The sequence below is a fragment of the Tamandua tetradactyla genome, chromosome 4 (genome assembly GCF_023851605.1).
Source record: "Tamandua tetradactyla isolate mTamTet1 chromosome 4, mTamTet1.pri, whole genome shotgun sequence".
Taxonomy (NCBI): domain Eukaryota; kingdom Metazoa; phylum Chordata; class Mammalia; order Pilosa; family Myrmecophagidae; genus Tamandua; species Tamandua tetradactyla.
Genome location: NC_135330.1, coordinates 182,087,571 through 182,115,170, shown reverse-complemented (window position 1 = coordinate 182,115,170; position 27,600 = coordinate 182,087,571). Strand labels below are relative to the sequence as shown.

General features: G+C 40.4%; 1 long non-coding RNA gene across 1 annotated transcript in view; it reads right to left on the bottom strand.

The window, feature by feature from the left end:
* LOC143679571 (uncharacterized) overlaps positions 1-27,600 on the bottom strand; it is a 282,798-nt gene that overhangs the window by 124,300 nt on the left and 130,898 nt on the right. The window lies entirely within an intron of this gene.

Genomic DNA, 27,600 nt, shown 5'->3' with positions numbered 1-27,600 from the left:
CACACACACTTGGCTGCCTGAGCTTTGGTGCCAGGCTAACTAAACAGTGCTGTTTGGAAGGCTTCCCATGTGTGGGTTTCCAGCACGTGTCACATGGGCCACAGGCGTGCCTTGTGGGGAGCTGGTGAGTGATTTACTCCAAAGCGTGGTGACATTTTTTTTAATTCCCTTAAAATATGCTCCCCATGAATTCCCTGCGGGCAGGACAGACCCGCCCCTGCAGATGGGAGGCTGACCCCACATCTCACCCCCACCCCTGCCCAATGCTCCCCAGGACCACAGTTCACCATCATGACTGAGGCCCGCCCTGCTATGGGGTTCTCTGCCCTGCAGCCCCTGGAGCTCTCCTCCTGCAGCAAGAGGCTCCATCGTCGACTTAGCGGGATCTCTCAGGACCTAGTGTTTGAGGATTCCCCCACCCCCCGCCCAGGCCCTGGGAGCACCTAAGGCTGAGGAGGCAGGTCCAGGTGGTGGGTCCACCCCCTTGGGCTGTTAGGGGGTCTTCCTGCCTGTCTAGACCTCCGGCCCCCTGCACCCCGTGCAAATAGCGCCAGGCGGGGTGGGGGTGGAGCATTCTGAGCCGGTTGCAGGATGACAGTGATTGCCTCACCCCACGACCCAGCACGCTGGGGGGTGGGGAACTCTGGACATTGAGCCACCCATTGGTCCTAGTGAGTGGACTTGGGGGCCAGCAGGTGGCCACACAGATGTGGGTGACCAGAAGTCCACAGATGAGCCCTGTCTGGGAAGCAACTGGGGTTCCCAGAGTCCAGGTCTACAGCAGTGGCACTTGCTCCTAAGAACAACAGGCTGCCCAGCAACAGTCCCCTTTTACTTGCCATGAAACTGGAGAACGAAATCTAGTATTTACACTTAGCAAAAGATTTAAAAACTGAAAAAAAAAATTGTGCTTCATCTGGCACTTTGTGTGAAAGTAGCTAAAAATGAATGTCGTTTATTAAACATTTCTCTTTACCTTCTGGTTGCAAAACTACATAAGATAAGCTGTCCTGTTTCAATTATTGTGTGTAAAAAATATGTAACTTGGATCTTTTGTAAATAAATGTTCATGCATTGTAAAAATAATTAAATAATGCTGCCCATAAACTATTGAACTATGGCCACACAATCTTAAGATGGTTACAAGTCTATTCTACCTTTTTGATATTGAAGCTGGTGAAGAAATCAAGTAAGTTGGGAGCTTCAATCTCCCTTATTTTCTACTCAGAAAAAGAATGTTTAAACTACTCTGTATTTTGTTATGTCATAAAATAATCATCAAGATAATTTGATCTTAGATTGGTGACTTAGAATACCATCTTGAGTGTGGTCACTTCATAGGGGTGTGTGTAAAATTAAAACTAATATTAATTAATTAAAATAAATTACTAGACCGGTGACTGTTGACATTAAAAAAGGAATCAGATGCAGAAATCAATTCTTGGTGATACATGGATGTGGTACCGCTGTGAGATCCTGGGTCCCTTACTCGAGATTAAGAAATTGAAATAAGAGACTATAAGGAAAAGGGAATCTCTTTCCTACTTTCTTTGTACAGGTATTGGGTTTCTAGAGCTGATCCCTGGTCCTCAGGACAATTTTCTGAGACCAACTAAGTAGATTATTCCTGACTTCTAGCTCTTCACACCCTATATTGACTTTATTTATAGATAAAACTAAAAGTTGCCTATATGAATACTGGCTCCTTGAAACAATGAGATTCTTGGACCTCTCGAATCTTAACAAAACAAAAAACAACCTAAAGTAATTATTTGTTGGGGTTGAAGGCACAACTTCCTGAATTGAATTATGATTCTACTAAAATATATTCCATTGTTCGCAAAAGCATACCCATGTGGAGACACACCTCCTCATAAACACACACTTGGTATCACACAAATAATTTAAGATTATTACAGAAGTGTACAATTCGGCAACACTTTAGTAGCAGTCAAATCTGAACTTCGTACTTATTAGCAAGAAAAAAAAACAATAGAAAAGGTGAGAAAATCCTCTCAGGGCATAAATGCCTTCATTAAATTTGAATTCTACTCATTGTGCAGTTCTTGAGTTCTGCATATATTTTCAGAGCATATTTCTGATAGAAAAATCTTAAAAATGAAAATGTTTTAGTGTTCCCGCTGAGTTCATAATTTTCAAATGTTAATAATGTCACTAATTTTAGCTCAAAAATTCTTTACACTTCATAGAATTTCCTTTTTCACCAAGGTCTCCCCACGTATTCCAACTTAATTCTCTGATGTTTTATAGTGATGAAAAAATGACTCAATAATTTTATTCTGAGACATTTAAAGCAAACAGAGGTTAAAATCTATCAGAAAACATATTGCTAGTATACATCTAACCACTGGGGCATGTGAAATCCAGGTTTTTAGATTGACGTCACAATGCCCTTGATTAAACGAAAAACATTTAGCAAACTGTGCTGCTGTTTTTCAAACAGGCATTACCGGCCTACCTGAGACTCGAAGACTCCGAGTGTCAGGTTGGCACGTGCGATGCGCCTACACCTGTGGGAAAGGTAAGGCCAGTGTTCCTTGTACGGTCCCTCTGAATTTGTTTGCAAAGGTGTGTCCTTAAAAATAAAGAACTGCTAACTATCACAATACTTTTATATGTAAAATCATTGACACTGTAGATGAAAGGTGCAAAAATGTTCCCTCCTGCTGAAGCCAAAGAATGCAAATGTGTAGAGTTAATTTACACATTTCACTGGGTTATTTAGGGCCTGATGGGGTTGGAGCTGGGATCTTTAGCTTTTGTTCTCCAAGGCGAAGATCTATGATCTCCCACTAAATTTGTGTGTGTGTGTGCACGCACATAATTATGACCGCTTCCTCATTTAGATGAATACTACTCTTGAAATAATATCTGGGGGTGGATACCAAAACCTATATTTCATATGGGGTAGAATGGAACAAATTTTAGTTTTTGTTTATTTAGTCCTGTATATTTTGGGTGATAATTAATTTCAAAATCCAAATTAGGTGACATTCATATTTTACAAAATTTCAACCTGTGCTTTAAAGGGAAACCCAGTGAATATATTAGAGGAGAATATCTAGAAATTAGATTAATTTTTCAATCTCCTGTCATATATTTCCAAAGGCCTTGGCAAAGGCACTGGCTATAGAATCAGAAAGACATGAATTTGAAATCTGAAATTATTAGCTGTGCAATTTTGGGCCAAGTACTGAATCTTTGACTCAGTTTAGGCATATCTAAATTGGGACACAAAACCTACTTTTTAGGATTTATGTGAGGATTAAGTGAAAGAATGTAAGAAAGGGCCTAGCATAGTAAATTACAATCATTCATTTACACATTCAACGTTGAATGAGCATTTACGATGAACTGGGAGTTTTATTAGTTGCTGGGGATACACAGGTAAATAGCATAGATGGTTAATCCTTTCCATGTTAACTTCTTTCCATAATCAACCACGGTGAATGAATGATTTTCTTGATGCTGATATGTTACTGGTGGAATTTTATAAGCCTCTTTCTCTAAATGAATGTGGGAAGGAGAGAGCTGAATCATTAAACGATTTTAGCTCGAGAATTTGTGCTGGTTCTTAAATGAGGAAGATGTATAATTAAACTGCCCACGGAGAAAAGGTGGCACCTGAAAGTCAAAGGAAACCTGAGAAGTTAGGCCACCCTGTTGATGGCTGGCATATAATTATTTTAAGACAAAAGTATTCTGAGCCCAGGAAAGCTCTTCCCAGCTAGGCTATGCTGTGATAAGGGCTTCCAAATTTCTCCAGCATCTCTGAAGCATTGCTCATTCATTTATTCATTCGTTTATCATTAAGTGTCTTGCACCCTGCACTATGAGGATGGGACTTATAATAACCAAATTAGCTGTTTATTTTTTTCAGCAGAATTGGAAGCTCCATTCTACTCTGTCCTTGAATGAAAGGCCCAGTATTTCCTTCTTTGCCTTTCTTTCCAATGATGAGCATCTGTGACAAAAATAGCCAAATAATATCAGAGTGTAATGGGATGCTTTGGGTTGCAAGTAGCAGGAAGCTCCAATTTAACTGTTTAAAGAATAAGGGAAAAGTTTTGTTTTAATTTCAGTTTAAAAAAAGCCCCCCAAATTTTATTTTAGGGCTTTTAATTCAGGTTGTTTGTATCTTTCCTTTTTGTCATAGTCCAGGTGTTGACCTGTTCACAGGTTAGTTGTCCTCATGGTTGCATCCAACCAAGCATCAAACTCGGACCTGACCATGCTCATCCATGGCAATGTCCAAGGGAAAACTGTGACCAAAGGAAAGATAATCAGAAACACCAGAGCAGACTTCCCCTCAAATTTCATTGGCCAGAATTGAGTCCAATGGTTATGACTGAACCTATCTCTGAAAGGGAATGGAAACTCCACGACAACTTGGACCCCTCATTGGAGTTGGGACTGGCCATCACTGGACGCAATGATCACAGGGAAGAGGGTGGATCAGGATTTCATTACAAATTTAAAAAAAGGAAGTGTGTGAATGCTTGTAGGGTAGGCAACTAATGGTGTCTGCTACAAAGAAAGAAGATAAAATTCCCATGTTTTCAAAACTGAAAGGTAAATGAAAAGGCCATGGGAAAATTTCTCTTGCTTGGAATATTGAATACATGTATAATCCTCTCTTCTATATTATTGAACACCAGTACCTCCCAATTCCCAATTCCCTAAATCATGCCGTTATTTACTTTCTTTGCTATCCAGTTATTATTTCCAGGGGTTTCCACCGGTACCATGAATCTCAATTATTTGTCAAAGAAGTGACATTAGTAAGCAGGAATAGAGCTCCACATTTATCATTCCTTCAGTATGAATTTTAACAAGGGACCAGAGGAAGGTTCAACATTTCTTTTTTTCTTCTATCTCTCTACAGATCTTGAACACACTTAATGATTGACTTAAGGATCTGGCATCAATTCCTATGAATTATTAGAGAGGCTGTTATTGCATAAGGTAGAAGTGAAAAGCAGCAGGAGAGGCCCTGTAAGGTAGTTTGTGCATCTACAAATAAGTGGAGAAAAGAGAAGAGGGTTGCTCTCTCACTCTCACTCAGTGTTCTCTTTGCTTCTCAACACTGGATACTAGAGGAAATAAACAAAAATCCAGTGTTAGAGAGTGGAGAAGGATGAAAGGGCATTATTGATTTCAAGAAGAAATAGAAATTGCAGCATTAGCTTTAATCCACTATGAATGGCATAGGAAGATAACTAATTTTAAGTGAAGGAGATGTCATTTTAAATATTCATAATTATATGTGGTGTGGGTGCCCAGAGACCAGGCCCGCTCCTAAACAGCACATAGCAGGCCTGTTATGGCCAAAGACAAAGGCCAAGAAAGCAAACAACCTCCCCAGCAGGGGAACAATGCAACCATGGAGGTACAACGGCATTGATTGCATCTTAGTCTTAAACACTAACCTTAGCAAAACATCAGGTCTTAGGCCCCATTAATGATTATACTAGAGACCCAACGTCCTCACAGTGTATGGACATACTATGCTCTCTGTTCTAAAATCATATACATATTACCCCTGGCACTCCAACTCCTTTCAGAGTGCTATCCCTGCAGACCAGCTACCACCAGAGAAACTCTCCTGTACGTAAGTCCCCATAAATCTATGTCTACTTCTGTGCCTGGTGTGATTTTGCATCAATTTGGTCTGGGTCTGAACATGTGGTGTATGAATTTAGCAGATGATTTTCAAATGGAAGATGACCCGCAAAATAAAGAACAAAGTTCTCAATAAAGGCAACTTGTAATGTTGTCATTTCTGGAAGCGTAATTTCTAAAATCCACCTCATTTAGACATTGTGATCAAAGATGGCTTATGATAAATCAGCAAATTGCAATAAGTTTTAAATAAAAAGGAAGTTGGATATCATAAGAAATTACTCTAGAAAGCCAAATATAATGATAATATGTGCCATATAAAATTTATTACTTGGGTCACAAAAGAAAAAAATTCAATGGTATATTAATGATTTGAAGATTTTCCCTAAAACTTTATTTCACCAGAACAAATTGATCCTATAATAGATGGAGAGATTTAATGTATAAATGTCTAGATGTACCAAAAACAGAATCTATATTTTATATATAAGCTAAAGATATCATGGTCTATCTTTAACCATGTTTAGATGAATGTGCTGTAAATATAAAGAAAAAATTAATTGGGGAAAGAAAGAACCAAAATATTGGTGAACTGGAGGTATATATATATATATATATATAGGCATCAGTATTTTTTAAGCCACATACTGTATACAGTTAAGTGGGAAAAAAACTAAATGACATTACTGAAGCCAGTTCCTGTGAAAATAGTACTTACAAGTGTTACACAGTAGTCACTATACATTAATTCCCTCTCCCATCACTTAATTGCATCACCCTTTAAGATAGACGTATAATGTAATTAGAGATTTGAACAGTTCACAGCCAGATCACTTAAAGTAACATTGTTAATGGGCTCTAGAAGTTCTCCCTTTAATATTGCCAGTGTTATAACTTCTAATTACCTTAATAATTAGGGCTCTGTCACTCATGCTTGCGGTAACAGTTTCTAACACTAATGGGTAGTAGAGGTCTTGTACGAGGCATGTTTTGATGTTCTCATCTAGTTGCTTAGGGTAGGAAGGAGTGATTTGTCCTTGGAAACCTAGTGGTTGCTATTAGGTGGCCTGGACATCCTTACTAACTGCTTTAATGCTGCCTTTGCCACTGCTGTTTTCATTCAGGAAGAAACATATAAACCCTATTCACTAAAAAATACTCATGAAATGCAAATGTGGCACCTATGGATGAAATTTTCTGAATTTAAATTGCCCCTGTTGCTAGTACTACAAAATAACAGTATAAACTTGGATGTCAAATCAACTGGAATTGAAATTAAAAGGCACTGAAATTTCTTTCATGTACAGTTAGGATCGGCTGTTAATTGACAAAGGTGAGAAATTTGAAAGTAAATGAGGAAAAATAAGAAGACTCTTGCTGCTCTGTTGAGAATCATATGGGAGTATGTGGATTGGGGGGAGAGTTTCTGCTAAGTAATTTTATATAAATCTAGTGAACTTAATAAGATGGAGAAGAAAAAGGTGAAAAAGAACATTTAGGGGATAAAACTTGTATTTATAATACTGACTCTTTTTGAAGAATGGTTCTCATAATAGTCATCTGAGAGGCAATCTAAAGAATTGACTAGAATACCCATGAACTGACAGAGTTATTGCATCACTCAAGACCCATATCAAATGCCATCCTAGCAATGAAGCTTTCCCTGATTCTGCCTTGACCTTTTCACCCAAGAGTGGTTTCCCCTTCTTTGGAGCTCTGTAGCAATTTCTTTGTCTCTTATGGTACCCATAATTTGTAATTTTGTATTATTGTCATTTACAAATCTCTCTTTTCTTCTAACTCTGTTGTATGTTCCTTGAAAATAAGTTCCAAAAATTAATCATCTGTGTATCCCTAGTTTTTAGCTTGTGAGTTTCACAGAAATAGACACAAGATAAGTATATATTGAATGAATAAGTGAATGAAGTGTTGACTAAATAAACAAAAAGAAAGCTCTCTAACAAGCTTGATGAGAGTATAACACCAATTAGTGTGCTGAAGCAATAGGTTTGAAATGTATTCAATTAATTAGGAACACTTAAAACTTCAATGATACATTAAAAATACATAGGAACTTGAAAAATATTAACACAGTTTTCACAGGTTAAATGGTTAAGACATGCTCTAAGAAATATGGCACTTCACTTGACAAATCCTGACGTGCTTGTGGAAGTAGATACTGGAAGGCTTGCAGCTTTTGAGTTATTGTGAAGTGTTAGAAGGCGGGTCATGTGAAATTGGGAGGGAAGTTGTAACACCAGCTCTAGGTGATTTGGCTGATAACATGAAGTTTACTGAGTTAGCTGGTGGGTGTTTGAGGTGCATGCATGTGTGCATTTTGTATATTCCTACCTGGCCCCACTCAGCTGGGTACGGTGTTTTATGTTCAGCAAATGCTTGCATGCACTTGATATTTCTTGCAGAGGAAATAATGTATAAGCAAACACAAACTTTACTTTATGTTCAATATATCAGATGCACTGAAACATCCATGTTTTCAAAACAAGTATTACAGCAAAACTGGCTGCACATGCTCTTTCTCCTGCCTCTTATGCCTCCAGCAGTGCTTTATAGTACATGTATATATTCACACATAATATCTCATTTGAATGTCACAATAACTCTGGGAGGCAGAAAGTTTATCTCATTATAATAAAAGTAAACATTTAGGATCAGAAATATTCAGTTTTGCCTTGGGTTTCTCACTTGGTAAGTAGAAGAATCTGGACTCGAACTCATATCTTCTGGCTTCAAGTCCACCCAGTTCCTTTCTGTTACCCCATCAGTGTTTAAGAACAACTATTTTATGAGCAGAAAGTGTCATCTGATTATTTACAGTCAATGTAAAATCAAAACTTGGGGACATGGGCCCATGAAAGAAAACAAGGTGTCGCAATGAGCTTATTCAGCAATACCCTGAGCTTTCCATAGAGTATGTGTGTGTTATTTGATGAGTCACTCTATTTTCTGCTGGTGCTTAAAAACAATGCCTCCTTCTGCAAACTTGGAAAAAGCAACCATCGCCATATGTACTGGTGGAACACCTATTCCAACTGCTGGCCCTGCGTGCAGGGTTTGAGAGATCTGTGATGGGTCAGGGAAGAGCGGAAAGAAGACCTGGGCTAGCTCTCAGAGGCAAGCCCGAGATGGTGAGTTTGGTGAAGACATGTTATATTTAGGTGATTCTGAATATCAACATGGTGATAACCAGCTAATCATCAGAAATGTGGATTTTTGAGTCTGGAACAAAGATCAGAAGAAGGCTAAAGGTTGAATCTTAAGGAGACCCCACATTGGGGGTGGGGGTGGTCAAAGAGAGTTAGAAGAAGAGAGACTGGGAACACCTGTCTCTGATGGGATTCAATTCATCAAACTTATTCATTTTCCACCAATATTCTGTCTCTGCCATCATTATAACCATCACTAGTATCAGCAAATATTTCGTAGATGCATCCTAAGTACAGGTCATGGTGCTGAGATGGAGACATGCTAGACCCAATCCCCTCTCGCAAGCTTACAATACAGCTGGGAGATAAAACACATTTATAGGAAGAAGTCACTATAAATTAAAGCAATAGGATGCAAGCTAAATAAGTGATGAAGACATGTAACATAAGAGCAATTCCATGGAGAATAAGCACTTTCAGTGGGGCAGACAGACAACTTCTTGGAGGAAGGAGGACCTTAGTTACTTCTGATCTCAAAACGCCGAGACATAATTTCATTCAGGGGATGGGGATGGATGAATGCAGAAGGCAAGGGAAAGTAAAATGCATAATCAAAGGATATAAAGTAGATTAATTGATCTTTGAGCAGGGGAGAGCACAAAGGTTTGAGGTACTTGGACTGGAAAAGGGAAAGGAAAAGGGGGAGGATCTGAGACGTGAGGGCAGAAGTAGTCCTCACCTTAAAAGGTGATGAGAGAGTGTGATACCATTAACAGCAGGTAGAACATTGGATAAGCAATTGTTCATGAGGAGGCAGTGAATTTGGTGGAGACATGCTCCATTTAAGGGGATGGATGGACATGGATGTGGGAATAGCCAGCAAATCATTGTGAAGTAGTTACTAAATTTGGGATAAAGGTTGGAAGTAGGTCCAAGACCAACATTAATGAATCCCTCCTCTCCACATTTAGAGACAGATAAAAGGCATGTTAGTCGACAGAGAAAAGTCAATTAGAAGAGGAAACTTCTCTAGTGTTCACTCAAGGCATCCCAAAAGCCAATGTAAAAGAGAACTTAAAGAGGGGGAGGTAGCAGCAGCATCAATTGTCTCAGAGACGCCGAGGAGAATACTTATTGAAAAAATGGTCCAGATTGTGTTGGGCCACGAAAGAAATTTGGACTTTATTCCACAGCCAAGGCAGAGTCCCTGGAGTTCCGTGAGAAGGTGCTGACACAGTGCAGGCAATGATTTAGGAAGATTAATTTGCCAGGGGTTTGGGGATGGATCAGAAAAGATGTAGCCTGGAGGCAGACTGGAAGGTGATGAATGAGTCAGAGACACTGTAAGGTTTACAACTTGGGTGATGGGAGAACGGGGCTGCGGCAGGAGAGACTAATGATGAACCAGGCCACTTAGATAAGAATATTGTGAGGAGAGCGATGGGGTTGGTAAAGAGCCATGCCCTTATGTGGGCTACGTTTCTTACATCTGATTTAACTTGGAGCTATTTCAATGTGTAAGAGAATAATGAAATGTTTGAATGAATGGGAATATTGATTATAAGGAAAGAAAGGAGAATTCTGTAGGATGGGACACCATTTTCAAATGTTAAGTGACTTTAGGTAAAGTATCTTGTTGCCTTGTTGACTGATGGAAAATAAATGTATTTTCCATGGACAAAAAAATCCTGCTGTATCCTGAGTTCCTAATAATGAAAGATTATGAGATCAACTAAGTTCATAATAATAATATCAGTCAGAAATTGGAAAGCATTTTTACAGCACTCTCAGAAATTCATGTCAATTTCTTAACCCCAAAATCTTATTCTGACCTTGGACATCCCCAGTCTTTAGTAAATCATGAGAATTTCCCCTTTGCCTCGATACCTATCCTGATTCCACCCTCACAGGGAGGAATACTTAGATTATTTTAACATTGATCCCTCTAGTTTGGGACCACTGGATCAGTCAAAATTTTGGCTGTGGAACCAGATGAGGGGCTTCTCAGAGATTCTTTGGGGTTAGGTCTTGACAGATGGGGAGTTGACTGGACTGGACACTGAGCCTACACCTTGATTTTAAAGAGTTTTTTTCCACCCCTGTTTTGAACTTCCAAGTAATATCTTCTTTGATTGGACCACTCTGTGGCTGAAAAGACTTTGAAAGGTGCTTGGGACATGGTATGTATTTATATTATAAAAGGATTGTTTCTCTTAAAATATATTTCCACAGGATTTTAAAAAGCAATATTAGATAAAGCTCGATTGAGGTGAGCAGCAGAGATTCACTCAGGCTCTTTGAAGGAAAAGCTTGGGGTGGGTCTAGTTACTGTAAAGATGTAAGCGGGCGGGGTTGACACTAGAAGCATGCTGAGCGGGGGCAACCTGAGGAGTAGTTCCTTCCTCCCTCATCATCCCAGCTCTGTGAACTTTCTCTCTCATGGTCTCTGGGTCTTTCTCTAAACCCCAACATTCTAGTTTGCTAGCTGCCAGAATGCAACACACTAGAGATGGACTGGCTTTTAATAAAAGGGGGTTTATTTTGTTAGTTCTTCAGAGGAAAGGCAGCTAACTTTCCACTGAGGTTCTTTCTTACGTGGAAGGTACAGGATGGTCTCTGCTGGTCTTCTCTCCAGGCCCCTGGGTTCCAACAACTTTCCGCGGGGTGACTTCTTTCTACATCTCCAAAGGCCTGGGCTGAGCTGCAAATGCTGAGATGAGGAATGCTGAGCTGCTAGCAGTGCTACGTTGTGCTCTCTCATTTAAGCACCAGCCAATTAAGTCAAACGTCACTCATTGCAGCAGAAACGCCTCCTAGCTGACTGCAGATGTAATTAGCAACAGATGAAGTTCATGTGCCATTGGCTTATGTCCGCAGCAACATGACTAGGTATGCTCACCTGGCCAAGTTGACAACTGAATCTAACACACCCAACCTCCCATAAGTTTCCTAATCAAGAGAGACTAGCTGCCTCTTGTACCCCTAATCAATACCATTTTTTTTCTGCTACTTTTCTGACCTCCTGATTGGCCACTTCCTCTAGGACCCAGGACCTTCACCCAACCTTGGTTGCTGAAAGCCTCCCAATGCCAGTGCCAGACCCACATACGGGGGCTCTGGAGTTGTACATAATCCAAACTTCACATTGCTCTCATAGAAGTTTCTGTCTACTTAGTAGACCAGTCTCTGCCAAGTTGGGAAGTAATTGAATTCTCAAGTCAGAAAAATTCAAAGGAATAAAAATAAAATTATTGTAAGATTAATGAAAAGGCCTTAGCCAGCCCCACATGACAAACAAGCCAGGTGATAGCTGCCAATTCTGCTTTACATTTATATGGAGACAACTCTGGGTTCTGTGGCTGATTAGAACTTCCAGGACAGAAGCAAAAGTTTCTGGAATCTCTGTGTAAACTGGCTTCTCTTCTCTAGGTCTAACTGGGGGAGAATGATTGAATTAGATTGCTGGGAAAGAGGCAAAAAAACTACCCTCCACATCCCTGCTTCAAGAAAACAGGGCTGCCCGCCATTTTCCCACCCAGCCTTGCACCTGCTTCCACTTGCTCACGCACTACCCAGTTTGAGAATGGCAGCTGGATGTGGGGATGAGAACCAATTGCGTTTTACCCACATTCCCATTATCACAGGTTTTACTAAAGTATGAAGGACTGATACAATTAGACATCTGCATTATTAAAGTATGCTTTTTAATCAAAAGGTCCCTGAAATTAATGGGGTATTTTGCGTAGGGGTTTAAGTGTTCTTCAGCTGCTCTGGGACCATTCTACCAGGTCTAGAAGGACCAGGGAAAGTGACTCGGCACCACACATCTAAGACAGCCACACGTGGAATAAGTGAAATTTCCCCTGTATTTTCAATACCCTTCAGATTTAGGTTGAAATAGGAACTGAAACCAGCATCTCCCATATAGTATTTTTCTTTAAATATTCCCTAAATCCAAAGTTTCAGTTAGTTAAGCAAAATCACTGTTGTATTTTATTTCATAAATCTAAAATTCAGTAAAGCCGTTCGTTTCTAAAGTGGTGTCTGAAGTTATTATGGCGATGTCATATTGGTGGAAGACGTGAGATTTATTGACCATTAATCTCTTTCCATAGATTTTTTTTCATGCTCTTCTTAAAATGGTTTTGGGCATGGCTTTTAGTTAATAGGTCAAAGGCTTGAATTCAGACCACATTTGTAATGAACTAAATGGTCATTATCTGCAAATTAGAAGAATTTGAGCTACGAGTGACTTGTATACACAATACAGAAGACCTCACCTCTACACTAAGGTCTTGTGTTTAAGGGACTGTTTCTCTTCTCATACAAAAATAATTCTCATTGTAGACTTGCAGAGCCACACAGGGCCTGAATATGGAAAGGCATGACATATTGACAGCTCTTTCTTCAATCTATGGATGTTGGTTCATAGCCATTTGGTTCTTAGGGGTCTCTGCCCTATATGCTTAATTTTTTAAAAAATATATGTGTGTCCCAACTCCCCACTGTTAATTATCTGAGGAAATATTAATATTTCCCTCAGGGCAGCAACAGATTTTATGCTTTTTGTTTGTTTGTTTTCTCACATCCCCTAGCTCCTAGGTGTTCAGCAAATGTTTGCTGATGACTCATTTGTTTATACTGAAAGATAAAGCATTTCAGAAGGATAGCTATTTGACCCATAGGTAGGTAGTCTTTCCACAGTGTGCCCACACAAACCACAGACACAAAGCCTCTAAAGCAGATTTGGATAGTCTTTTAAGTGATTTTGCCACTCAGACTCACAAATGACCAAAATTTCTCCCCTAAAGAACCATATCATGCTCCTCTAAAATCATCTTATGTTTCTCAGGATTCTACAGTTTTGGCACATTAAAAAAATTGCACTGCACAATTATAATCCCATGAAAGCAGTGCACTGCCCATCACTTTCTGTGTGTGTGTTGGTTAAGGTAACTGCTACGAATACGACCTTGATGCATGCATCCCTCTCCACAATCTTTTGGGTAGTGAGTGACGTTTTTCCTTGCCATGTATTAGTGTTCAGGGTTTATATATAGGTGATGAAAGTAAAAAGTGCTTAAGGAGCCAGATATGTTGCTTGGGCACATTTCCACTTCAGGAATGACTGCTCTGTGAACACACAATTGTTTGGCAGGTGACACAGGAATGGGTTTTCCAGGTTCACATGAATACAACTAACTGTTCCATCATAGAGTTTATTAATGTGGGGGCCACCAACTTGGCTTTTGGCAGCTACCAGAACCTAGTGTCTGTGAATGATTTCCAGGGCTTTAGAAGGATCAGTGAATTCAGGGCACTGTGTAAAGATCTACATGTTGTAGTTTTCCTATGTTTTTGATATGAAGGAACGAAACTATCTGCAGTGCTGACAGTGGGGATATAAACCTGAATTATCAAACTTGCTTACCTATAAGAGAAGTTCAGGGTCATTAAGTTACAGGACCTGAACTTCCCTTTTAAATTTGAAAGAGTCATATTGAGAATACCTAGAATAAGCGTATAAACTGAACACCTTGTAAGGAGAAGAGTTGGAAAGAAGCCTAAGTCATGTTCTTTGAAACCTGCTTTTATTACGCAAGGGTTTTTCAAATCACTTTTGACAGCAAGTCTCAGTGACCATCCACATGTCAACCCCTTCTGTGACCAATGACTTTGTTCCGCCTCACCATTCTCAGCTGTTGTGGCTTCTCTACATACGAACTGTCCTATGACAACTGACAGTGTGTTTGATGTTCCCCATTGAGTATCAAACAATTATAGTGAGAACCAGCACAAGTCCTCAGGGTACATTTTGGGGAACTGCAGCTGCGGTTGGTCTGCAAAGAGCTGTTCTGGGAGAGTGGGTTAGGGTGGCTGGGAGTTTTCTAACAAGGTTATTGGTTATGAAGCTTGGGTTTAATTAGCACAGTGGGTAACAACAAAAACACAGCCATCCACAGTTGGAAAGAAATGATCAGATTTCTTTAAGACCTTTTTCTTAATTCAATCTCAGGAGGCATTCCTTCTTTTAAGCAGTAAAAGAGTGATTGTCTTCATACAATCGATATGCCTAAGCTTCATCTAGAGCAAGGACTAGTTGACCATTGATACAAGTGCTTCAGTAACAGTCATGGCTAATATTTTATTGAGAATTTACTATGTGCTAGGCCCAATGTTAAGTTTGCGACATGCGTTATCTCATTTATTCTTCACAACAACCTTGAGACAATGGTACTATTTTCACCCCCATTTTACAGATGAGAGAAAGAAGCTATAGAGAGGTTACGTAATGTGTCTAAGGGCCTAGGGCCAGTAAATAGCAGAGCTAGAATTTCTGACTTGGTGGTGGAAGACAGACAAACGTTGAAACGCTAATGTGGCACCAACTATTTTGCACTGATTAATGCGTACTTGATTTTTTCTCTTTAATTAGAATATAATCCCTATATATGTAGTGTACATATATGTTTTACAGTGATAGTTTAATTAAGGAATGACAAGGCTGAACCATCAAATTATCCAATTTGACCTGCTATTTAATCCATTTCTCTCCTATTTAAATAAAAATCAGCAGTACTTTGAGTTTAAATAGTCCCGTGAATACCCATAACTTCATGTGGCATATATTAATATATACAGACAATTGAGAACTTACTCCATCACCCTTTTCAATCCAAGATGGAGAAAACAATTGCCCTCTACACTGAAATCTGAAGGCACATATAAAATAATTAAAAATTCAACAAGCTAAGAACAAATTGATGTCAGGGGCATTAAGTGTTTTTTTTTTTTTCCCTACCTATTATTTTCAGAACAGTATCACCTACATTCTATCTCAGTGAGTCAAACTTAATCACACTATCTTGAAGGACACTTGGCTTTATCAGATCTGAAAAGATCAACATTGGAGACTGCTAGTCTCTTTCACTGAGAATGCTTTGCCTCCAGCATTCTAGCTTCAGGACATAATTCTAGAAAATACATGAGTATCATAAATGCCAAGAAAGATAATCCTAGAAGGATTAATGCTTTCTTTTTATTTTTAGTTTCCTCGGATGATAACACTAAGTAGCCTTACGGACATCACGTTAAAGACATGAATCAAAGAAGATATCATCCCCAACTGGTGCTCACCAAAGAACAGACCGGTGGAAGTTTTGTGAGGCAGTGCCTATTTTTAATAGGAAGCATATCAGGCTCAGATGAATGAACATGTAATATTCCCTGGGGCTTTTGGATTAAATGCACTTTAATAATTACTCTAATTACTTCTGTTGTGATTCTACCTTTGAATCTACATCACACAAGCATATAACAATCATTACACTTTCATTTAATCCACTAGTTCTAGGAAAACTGACTATCATTATTTCCCTCTTACATACTTTTGCCTGGAAAACAAGGCCAGAGATAAAAATTGTTTTTATTTAGTGGTAAACACGTATTTAGTGCCTAATGAGACATTTTCTTTTTACACATAATTTTAGTGCACTTGCTATTCTGAAAGCCATTGTAATGTTGTCTGCATCAGAGTTTATAATACAACCCATGGATCCTGCAGGTATTAGTAGTGGGAAATTTCCCATAATGCAGTACTCCCTTTGTCCCCACCCCACCAGGGCAGTACAGCTCATATATTCCTTATGGTCTGGAATACTTTCAGAGCTTTCTTTTAGAAAATAGCCTAATGGTTATTATCCTTCACAGGGCTAAAAAATGAGGGATATTTGTGTGTATGAGTATGAGCCAAAGGTAAGCAGAGGCTCTGACCCTCCCCTTTTGCCCCCGCCAATATCTCATCCATTCACTTGGCCACAGAGTCTAGAAGTAATACACAATGCCTAAAATGGCCTCTACAGCTTTTCAGCTGTGGGATTTTGGGCAAGTTACCCCTATACACCAAGTTTCCTTACCAGTACTAAGATCAATGAACACTTTCTTCAAAGAGCTGTGGTGGTAATTAAATGAGAGAATACAGTATTTCCCAAACTTGCTGGATTGTTATAAATCACAGAGGTGCCTTTTACAAAATACACATTTTCTAGCCCCTTCCCTAAGGATTTGAATTTAGAAGGTCTTAGATAGTGTAGGAGGGTGAGGATCTGTATGCTTAAGCACCCCAGAAAAAGTTTATGACTGAGGACATAATAAAGATATAAACATGACATAATAGAGATGTAAAGGTCTTGGCACAGGTGCCAAATAGACTGAGAGGGAAACAGGGTAAAAGGGTAAATAAAATGACCCACTAGAATTAAGCACATAGTGGGAACTAGTTATTGTAATATGACCTGGGGCTGAGTTTTGATGAAGGTGGCTGGGAAAAATTCAGACAATGGGGGGTACCAGTAAAGGAAGATAAAATAGGGGGTGTTAGAAGACACTGGAGCAATAGGTGGGGCTTGGCCTATAGCTGCCGGGAGAAGACAGCACAACCTTCAGCCAGAGGCAGGAAATGCCATGGACAGACTTTCCTTACCACTCCCTAATTCTATTACTTAGAGCCAGATGGATAGAATTGGAACACAGACATATAAAACTCACCAGTCCTTTGCCATCTAGGGAAATGGCCTCAGCCCTGGCTGCCAAGTAGTAACCCCTGAGAAGCCTTCCCTATTGGGTGCCTGAGCTCCATCACTAGGGATGACAATTTAGTGGGGCGTCTGATGTTTGTCTTGGTAATCCAAAGGGGAGCCAGTGGTGAGAACCACTGCCTTGGCGTCTACCCTAAACGGGAACGTAAAAGGTTCAGTCGCTGCCCTGGTTCTCAAGCTTGTACGGGCTTCTCTGGTTGATCCGGTTTCTATGTGACTACCGAGGCCCCGTCTTCACCTCTGTCCAAATGTTCTTTTCTACTGGGACCACCCGTAAAAATGCAGAAGGGTTTCAAAGGCATTGCGCTTTTCCAAAGTGGATATCCCTTAGGAAACAGACTGAGATTGTCAGCTTATTTCAGGTGAAGAGTAACATCAAATCACCAAACATTTTCATGACAAAATAAAAATCCTGGAACAGCAAGCAGGTCACTGTCACCAAGTCCCCATGTAGTCTCAAGGACCAGCCACTTCCTTCAAGCTCGGTGAGCTTTGGTTGGGCTGTTAAGAAGGTTCCAGAGAACTGGAATGCATGGTGATTTCTCCTTTTTAGTTTCTTTATGAAAGTAATCATTTCTAAGCAAACTATTTTCTTCTGTCACCTACTGCATATGTTTATGTATTCAAAACTCTCCTCTGTAGGTGAAGACAAAAATGTAGGAAGGCTGATGCCATAGCCACATACATGGATTGGCCTGATTGGAGTAATTTAAAGATGAATTATTTCAATGCAAAGATTTTATTTTGTATGTAGGAAGGTAAAAACAACCAGTTTGAAGAAATGTTTTTTCAGTTGGTTATTCCAAGTGAGTATAGAAATAACCAGAAAACAGCTGCAATGTTAAATGGAAAGAAACAAACTATGGGTAAGCCCTATGCTAGGATATACAGTTTTATATATATTGTGTGGATGTGTACATGCCTGTATGTCTATACACATGCAGACATGTGAATCATATAAATCACTATATATATCACTCAGCATTATTATATAAAATCTTATTTAATCCTAACACTACCCTTGTAACAAAGCTATTATTATTTCCTCATTTTACCAATAAGTAAAACACACTCAGAGAAATTAAATAACTTGACCCTGGAACCACAGGCAGAAACCCTTTAAGTAGTAGAAGAAATCAAAGTAAATAAGAGACCTGATCACTTTTTCTCTTGTCATGAGATCTGTAAGGCCACAGAACATGTGGCATTAGTGCAGGAAGGGCTATGAAGAGATAAGATTTCATCCTTTCAGTCTGGAGATAAGGAACCGAGCTCAGGGGTATTGGGACAGTCATAGACTAAGGGATAGCATTCAGGTGTTGGTTTCTCCCAATCTCTACCAATGAGTTATTGATTGTGTCCCTGCTGTTCCAGGCACTTCTGTGTACTTAGAGAGGCCTCGCTTTTGAGACTGGACTGGAAAACACAGGATGAACACGGATGCATGTAATGAGTACCTGAGAGTTTTCTAGATTAACAGCTAAGCCTTCTGTAGAAAGTGGATGAGGGTGTCGTAAATTGCCACCTATTGATAATTTTCTTCCATTCCATTCTATCCTACCCCAGCCAATTCCATTCCATCTCATTCCATCCTATCCCATCCCACTCCAGTCCCTTCTTTATCTCCATTCTCAGGATCATGGTCACAGGATCTAGCTCCCCCTCCTGCACTCAGGCTTCTGCTGGACACTTATTTATGCATACCTGCTTAATCTAGCTCAATGGCAATCTCCCATTAACCTCCACAGGACACAGGAAAATTCCCTCGAGTCAGAAGTGTCAATCAAGAGGGCACAGCACAGCTAACCTCTTCACATTTTCTCCCTGGCTCCCACTAGCACAGAAGCCCTCTAGGCTTATGGTATTGGGCTGGGAATTGGACGGTTAATCAGAAAACATGTTAGAGCAGGGAATCAAATAGATCTATCCTTTATTTTAACTAAAAATGCATAAACATATAGCAAGCCCTTTTCTTTGAATGTAGGACTCCTACTAGACTTTCACAGTCTTCCTTTTTACATAAATGACACACATCTATAATTCCTTTGCTAAGTTTCTTATAAATAAAACAATAACTTACAGCCACATGTGAAACAATGTTACATATCAGTTGTTTTTCCCATAACCCCCATAATTTACAGATATCTCACCCATATTTAATACTACATTTTAAAAACGTTTCTTATCTAGTTTTCCCAAAATACCCAATTTAATTTTCATTTAAAAAGCAATATTTTTCATTTTACACTCATATGTCAGTAGCTCACATAATATTTAAATTACAAAATTATGACAACAAGAACAGTTGTCATATAAAAAAGCACTGAAACAAAACAGAAATACACCTGAGTGGACACTTACATGGTAGGTCAGTATACTTTAGCAAAAGGGTGAAGAATCATTTTCTGCGAAGTTGGTTGAGTTTAGGTGGATTTTAAAGGGCTCAGACTGGCTGCTGATCCTCTTTTTGGCTACCACCACACTCATGTCTTTCCATTTATACACTGTACTTTTAAAATCCTGTCTGCCAGTCAAATCAACCCATGCAAAAATGGCATGGGTTGCTATCTTTTCCTTGGTGCCATTGAAAATTCATGGAAACATTTTTTATATTTCTTGGCTTTACTCGTTCCTTTATTCATTGTGAACTGGAATATTAATACTTGAACAGAGTCAGCTGATTTTAATTCCAGATGCAAATGATGCCACCAAGAATACTTGTTAATACCGTACAAGATCTTTGTCATGGGACATTCTGGGTAAAGAAACTAGAGTTTCTTATATTTGATTTGGCAGGAAATGATCAAATTGAACTTTCAGGAGTGAGTCAACAGCTCACGAAATTTCCTTTTTGGATTTCCCTTTGTACATATCCTAAAATTGACCACATATTTCACTAAGAAATAAATGCTCCTTGTTTCGTGGAAATTAGCACCAAGGTGCATTCATTGCACATGCAGTCCTGTGTTATGAAATAAGTGAATTCATGAAAATAATGTAAATTAGTTATATTTAAATCCAATAATGATACAAATCTTCTGATAAAGATGGAGTGGGGTGGGGGAGGGGAGTGATACAGGAGTAGATTTGTAGTATAAAGAAATGCATGCATTTTGTAAATTTAGATTTTATAGCTTAGGTTTTTCCAAAGCAAAATTCATATATTATTCCCAAACTCTTATATCCAGGAAACTCACCATACTCTTACTTGGGTATAAAAGTGCTGTATTTCATAACCAATAAGTGTATTTAACAACTTTCAGCTCAGTTAAATACACTGTCATCCCAAATTCTTCCTGTTTCAGTAGATTTACTCAAATCAAGCATGCCCTTCATGGTAGTTCTATCATATTTTTACAGTACTAGAAGGACCTATATAAACTGTCCAGAAATATGAGAAATCTGAGACAACCAAATAAATGCTAAGGAAGAAATAAATGTTTCTAGTATTGTGCTAGCTGCTACAATAACTGTAATGACATATGTTTCAGAGATTGAGCACTTGGGATTTTGAAGACATTTATTATATCAAGCTTGGTAAGCTATAGCTAACAAATACAAGCATGTTTAAAAGAAAATAAATATATGTAAACAATTTCTTTTAGCCTGTGCACTGATTTTTCAAACCATTTAAAAAAAATAATAAAATCCCACTTCAAGATGCATTTTTTTTGTCAGCTTTGGTTACATTCAGAAGGAAAACAAATATCCATGTTCTTTATCAAGAGGAAGATACCGAAGTGTCCATAATTTTAAAATGTATACAGGGCCACAACAGTTAAATTTCCAAGGCGCTGAGAAATGGCTTGGATGCTGTGAGCAAAAAGTATGGTTCCAGAGTATAATCCGACTGATACACTATGTTCTTTGCAAAAGGTTGTGAGGCCTTGGCCTAATAAGCATAATCTCATTACACTGCAAATAAAAGTTTCCTATTTATCTCCAGATTTCAAATGAATCTAATAAGGCTTATGATACAGTCACCCAATACCCTAATCATATTTCTGCCTATCTAAAAGCAATCAGTAATTGTGTTACAGCAGAACGTGCTGACAATACCTCTGACACAGAAAGGAGAATGAGAGCCCAGCTGTACTAATTAAATTAAATGCTAGGCTGATGGAATACATTTGCCGAAGCCGGGAGAGTATGGGTGCAGAATTAATAAGCATTACAGCTTAGAGCAGGAGATGATATCATAATGGATGCAAGGTTTTGATGTGGAGAGCCTCATTCAGATTCAATGTACCATAATGTACGGATGTGACAGCTGCTTAGAGAGGTGCAGAACCTTGAACGAAGTGCACAGGAACTTTCTCTTTTTTTATGTTACTTGCTAAGGGACAGTATATTTTGCATTACCCTTGCAGCTTAAAAACTGCCCCAGTTTCATGCTACCATCAGGCAAGCTACAGCATCTGTGATTTATTCTTTCTTACTGAGCTTTCCCCCCCTCTCTCTTTACTCCATTTTTCTGATTTCACCATTCTCTCCTCCGATTCTGAAACTTTTATGGCCAGCCTTCTGATTTCCATACACAATTTAAAATCAAAGACAATAATGATGCATCCGATACTGTATACTAAAATATTTTAGTATTGTTTGTTTTTTTTCCCCCAAAAAGGCATTTTCCCAATTCTCCTAGTAGAGACTGGGGCTTAAGAGAACACGCCAACCCTCTACACCAGTCTGTGTGGGTCACCCCCTTTGCTGCGCTCGGGCCGCTGCAGAGGTGGCAGGGCCCCAGGAGCCGAGCGCCACTCGGGGAGAAGATCCAGCGCCGCTTCCCCCAGCCCAGCGGGGACCACCCCACCGCGGAGCCAGCCCGGCCCAGCCTGCTCGTGCCAGCGCAGCACAATTCCTTGCTCATAAATTAGCTGCGCTATCTCGCCGGCTGCAGTACCGAAGATGCTGTGCCAGCCCAGCCGGCCAGGATTCATTATCATGAGAATTTTGACAGGATATTAAATTTACTAATCCTGAACTTTCCGGACTGACCCCTAACTCGGGAACAGACAATACTGATAACTGCCGGTAAAACACTTTCTCTGTTTTCTTTCTCCCTTCTTCCTTTTTACCCCCAAACCATCCCACTCTTGTCCCTACCCCCCACCCCCACCCCCCAAACACACCCACTCTTGTTCTGGCTCATACACAGCCACAGTCCTGCATCTAGGCACCAGCTGCTATATTTAGGCTTCCAGGAAGACTTCTCCCATACAGGTGATCAAAAAAAAAAAAAAACAGCACCCACGCCCACATCTCTCCATGCAGAAGTGTTGAGAAGTATCAGATTATTCACGGATTCAGATCTATGACTCATCATTCTAAACGCATTGGGTTAAACTATATGTAATTGATGGGTCTGTAGGTCAAAACCAAGAATGTTGACAATTTCATTCAGTTCACCCTTATATGACTGACACAGAGACACACAAGTATGTTTGTCACCGATTACGCTTGATATCTCTCTCTCTCTCTCTCTCTCTCACACACACACACACACACACACACACACACACACACACACGGCCTCCAGTTAGTTTGGTGCTGGGTTTCACTGTCTGTATTCGTCTGTACTTCACACCAGAGATACTCAGCTCCATGCTCTGATTCCATCTGTTAGATTTTTTTAAAAAGACCCAAACACACTTATTTTGCTTAGCGCAGTCTGCCTTTTTATGTGCACACTCTCACTGCCCCCTTAGAAATCAGACACTGTACATATGTTGTGGTAACAACTGTTACTCTTTGTTTATTCCATCTAAAAATAAACTCACAGTGCTACATCAGGCTCCATGAATATTTTTAGAAAGTTTAGTGTATTACAGCAGAATTCAGCATCTTGCCCATTCATGCGCTTTCAGTGTTTCCAGAAAAAACAATAAACGCCACAGATTTCCACTTACATTCTGCCAGTTTAATCTTTAAATAATTCAGCATTAAAATCTGGTCAACTCTCCTACCACACCGAAAAAAACTCCTGCAAACACAGTGCCAATTAAGTTGCTGAAAACAGCAGATTTCCACTGATACTATACAGATAAAGCTGACCATTAAATCGCAATTTAACATCCCCAGGCAGCAGTAGCTGCTGACAACCTCTAAAGCTTGTAATCTCATTTAACCCCCTCCTGTCATGAGCGGGCCCACCCCTTTAGCATAAGGTCTGCCAAATTAGACCTGACATGGCAACAAGAGAAATAAAAACCTCTTTAGCTTAAAAGTCAGGCCACAGTGGGCAACCCTGACCTTCAGCTTCCCCCACACAGCCCACTCCTTTCTCCAGGGACCCCAGAGACATTTACGTTTAGAGAGGAGAGAGATGGACAGAGGGGAGGTGGGGGGTGGAGGGACCTCAGTAACAGGCAGTTGGATTTCCCTTGGGGCAAATTACAGAGAATTTTCCTAGACAATGGAAGAAAATTTCACCTGGGCTTTTTCAAGTCTTTCTTTAGTAATAAAAGATGAACCCTGATGGTTCTGTTCAAACTACTTTGGCTCAATATTTTCTTTTGCCTGCAGTGCTCTCTGACTTAGAAGCCAGGGGACGTCTCTGTTGGAACACAGAGTTCCCCACTCAAGGCCTTAGACTCCTTGCATTTTAAATGAGGTCATCTTAGCTGGTGGCTGAAGTCTTCAAAGCCGGCTCCTGTAACTGGCATTTGCCTGTTTTCATAAGGCAATCGGGCTGCCTCTAAGGCCCCTCTCAGCAAACCCCCTTAGCTCGTCTTCTCCGTGCGTTCCACTCATTTTGTTGAGTGCTGTGGGAGCAAAAGGGCTAAGGAAAATGTGGAGTCCGAGGACAAATACTGGGAGTTTATTTTTTGCCACATTTACGATGATTTCTCCAAGTAAATCCAGAGCTACTTTTCAAGAAAGAGCATCCACCACCACCTTTACCTTACTAGCAATATAAACCCAGATTTTCAACCAGAATAATTCAACTGGCTACTGTATTTCAAAGTGAATTTGTGCCTGCTTTCTTTTAACAATCAGTTTATTAGTTTAAAACAACATTCCTTCTCAAAAATAATGAAAACTTTTTTTTTCCCCTGAAAAAATAAGAATGCTTTAGTCCAGAAGTTAGAGGAGCCTCATTTATACATTTGCACTCATGTTTCTAGTGCATCTTCGGACTTAAAAAAGACCCAAACAATGTCACCCTAAAAACTTCTATTCATCTCTTCTTCCTCTTCCTCCTCTATTATACCGCGCTCTCTGAATTTCAAAAATAGATTGTTACTACCCAAATCAAAAACTTTTAAAAGTCAAAGTAGAGTTTCAAAGACAGAGCGAGAAAGAAAGGGAGACTCTCTTTCCCCTACAGACACACTTTTTAGGAGGGAACTCAACAAATGATTGGATAAATTGTCCCTTTAAGAAAGTAGAGAAAAAACAAGGTGACCGAGAGGGGGGCAACTTCTGAATCCCCCAGTAAAGCCATCTGTTGAACTACATGTGGCCACCGTGCAGCCTGTCCCTGGACACCCGGGCCCTGGTGCACCAGGGCTGTCTGTCACTTACCCATTGCTGCTCCCAGAGGCCCCGCAGCAGGAAGGAACTTCCAGTGCCCAGAAGCTGCAGCCCTCAAAGCAGTGGTCCATTACCTGGGCCCTTTCATCCCGCCTCTGCTGCAGATGCCAGCTCCCCGGTGCTTCTGACCAACTCAAATTCTGAAGCCGACCTCCCCTCCCCCATTTATTTTATTTATTTATTTTGTTGGTCCTTGCCTAAAGTTAACTGGAACTGCGAGCAGAAACCGCATACATGTTTATTTCCACTTCCCAGGGCGGCAGTGAAGTCCTGCCTGCCCAAGGCTCTCTTAGCAATGGAGTGGTTTATTTAATTTGTCAGGATAATGGGAGCGGCTGAATGAGAGACAGAGAATGCAGTGTGGTATAAAAGAAACAAAGGCTAAAAGTACCACTATTTTGATTCCCTTTTTAAAATTACTTCCAAAGTGTGGTATCTATTGTGAGGAATAATGCTGAACAAAGCACAGTGTCTTGGCAATATTCACAGAGCTTATTCACACGCAGCCAGTTCTGTCTGTACATTCAGAGGTAGAATACACTTATAAATGATGTATCGGAGGGACTATAGTTCCTATTGTATTCCCAGTGTAAACAAAAAGACAGACAGAAGCTGAATGGCATATGGGCAGCGAGGCCACACTCGATTCAACCATTCCGCCAGTTCTGGGGAGGTGAACTGCAGCGCTTTGAAAATATAACTTAAATCAGCTAAAAACCCCATCCGAGTTCACTGCAGGGGGGCTCGCCCAGGGGCGGCCCGCGGTCGTCTGCCCGGACCCGCCCCTGGAGGAGCTTGTCCCGCGCCCGCGGGGGAGGCGCCGGGCGGCCCGGGGGGGGCCCACCCCGCGCTCCCGGCCCCGACCCCGGGGAGCCCCGGCCCTGCGGGTGCCAGGCGCCGCCCTCGTGGAAGAGGCGTCCTCACGGACCCCACAGCTTCCAGAATTGTCTGCCGAGAGGACACCGACCTCCCTCCCTTGGTAGTTTTCATTTCTGCCGCTGCCACCGCGCCCCCCGCCCCCGCCCCGGGCCAGCAGGGTTTAGCTGCTGAAGGCAGATAGCGGCCTCGGCACCCCCGGAAGCCGCCGTTCCCTGGCCCCGAGGCTCCTGCAGTGGACGCTTCTGCGGGTAGCCTGCCTGCCTGGTGGTGGGCACTACTTTTTTTTTTGTTTAATCTTGTATTTTTTGAACCTAAATATTTCTTTAGTAAAACGACATTTGTGGGAGAAGGGCCGTGTGGTTTGCTTGTAAACAGACTACAAACTTGCACTTTCCTTGCCAGTTGGAGGTAAAAGCGCATTTTGAATTTTGGTTTCCTTCTGGTAGAACACTTTTAGACACTTAGGCCAACAGGGAGAGAAAAGACCAAGTGATTGATTTAACTGTGGTTCTTGTTCCTTCCTAGGGACACACAGGGACCACTGTCCCTCACTAAATAATGTGTAGAGCTAGGATTCTGAAGGCTGTCCTCAAATAGTTTCCCGCCCTCTGCCTGTGTATATATGTCCTTAGCTCATAACAGACGTTCCCCCTAGGAGGAATGAGCCACACCTAAAAAAAAAACTCTTTGCCTACTTAGAATTGAAATCTATTTTAAAATATACCAAAGAAGGATTATGCTTTTTTTGGTTTTTTTTTTTTTTTCTGACATAAGTTGCTGTTTTTCTGCACTGAATGATGACAGTTTTGGTCATTGGAAACAGTACATCTCTCACGGTTTTCCCCTAGCGGATATGAACTCATGATATGAACTCAGTTAAGATTCACTGAGGGCCTCCCAGGCCATGAGACTCGCAGTCACCCTTTGCGGAAGCTGCTTTTAATTTCCACATATTACAAATTAAGAAACGAAGCCTCTGAGAGATCAAGAGACTTCCCAAGGTCACTTGACAGAGAACCTGGAGGTGCTTAAAACCACATGCCGTGGGCAATCTTAGTTTATCATATTTTCATTTTTCACCCTGAGTTAGCAAATTAACGCTTCTTACTTTTAGGTTGAAAAACCAACTCATACCTCTAGCTGTTTTTAAATGATGGCAGCCGAAGCAAGTTCAGTGTTTGAAGGGTCTGTGTACTGTCACTTCTTTGCTAGTGAGTTGGGAAGTTCTTTAGTAGTGGGGATGTGTGATGATGAGGGTTTCTCAGCCTGGGATTTCCCTCTGTGGTATCAAGAAACTCCTGTGGAATTCATAAAATTCTGACAAAGAGTCACCTTGCTGCTGTATTTTTGTGATTTAGATTTTGTAGTGGGACATTTGTAAAAACGTCTCTTAAAATAATTTAATTAGTTCCTATGATTGAAGCAGAAATAGACATTAGCACATAGATTCTAGAATCAGGATCCTTTAACTGATGTTAAAGCCAACATTCTGACAAATTCTGGCGAGGGCTACCATGTACAAAGGGTACATGACTGAGGTTTTCATGAAGCACTCTAACCTACTCAGCAAAAAATGAAAACGTCATAAAAGCTATTGATGCAGCCAAAGTACACAGTGAGTTATCTAGAATTGCTAGGAATGGTAAGTCCCGCATCCTAGTTTGGGTTGTGAAAGGAACTTGTGTTCAGCCTTTCTGAGCCTCAGTTTCTTCATCTTTAAAGATGGGACAGTGAGAGTTGCCTTTTGAAATAATACAAACAGTTGGCATAAGGGAAAA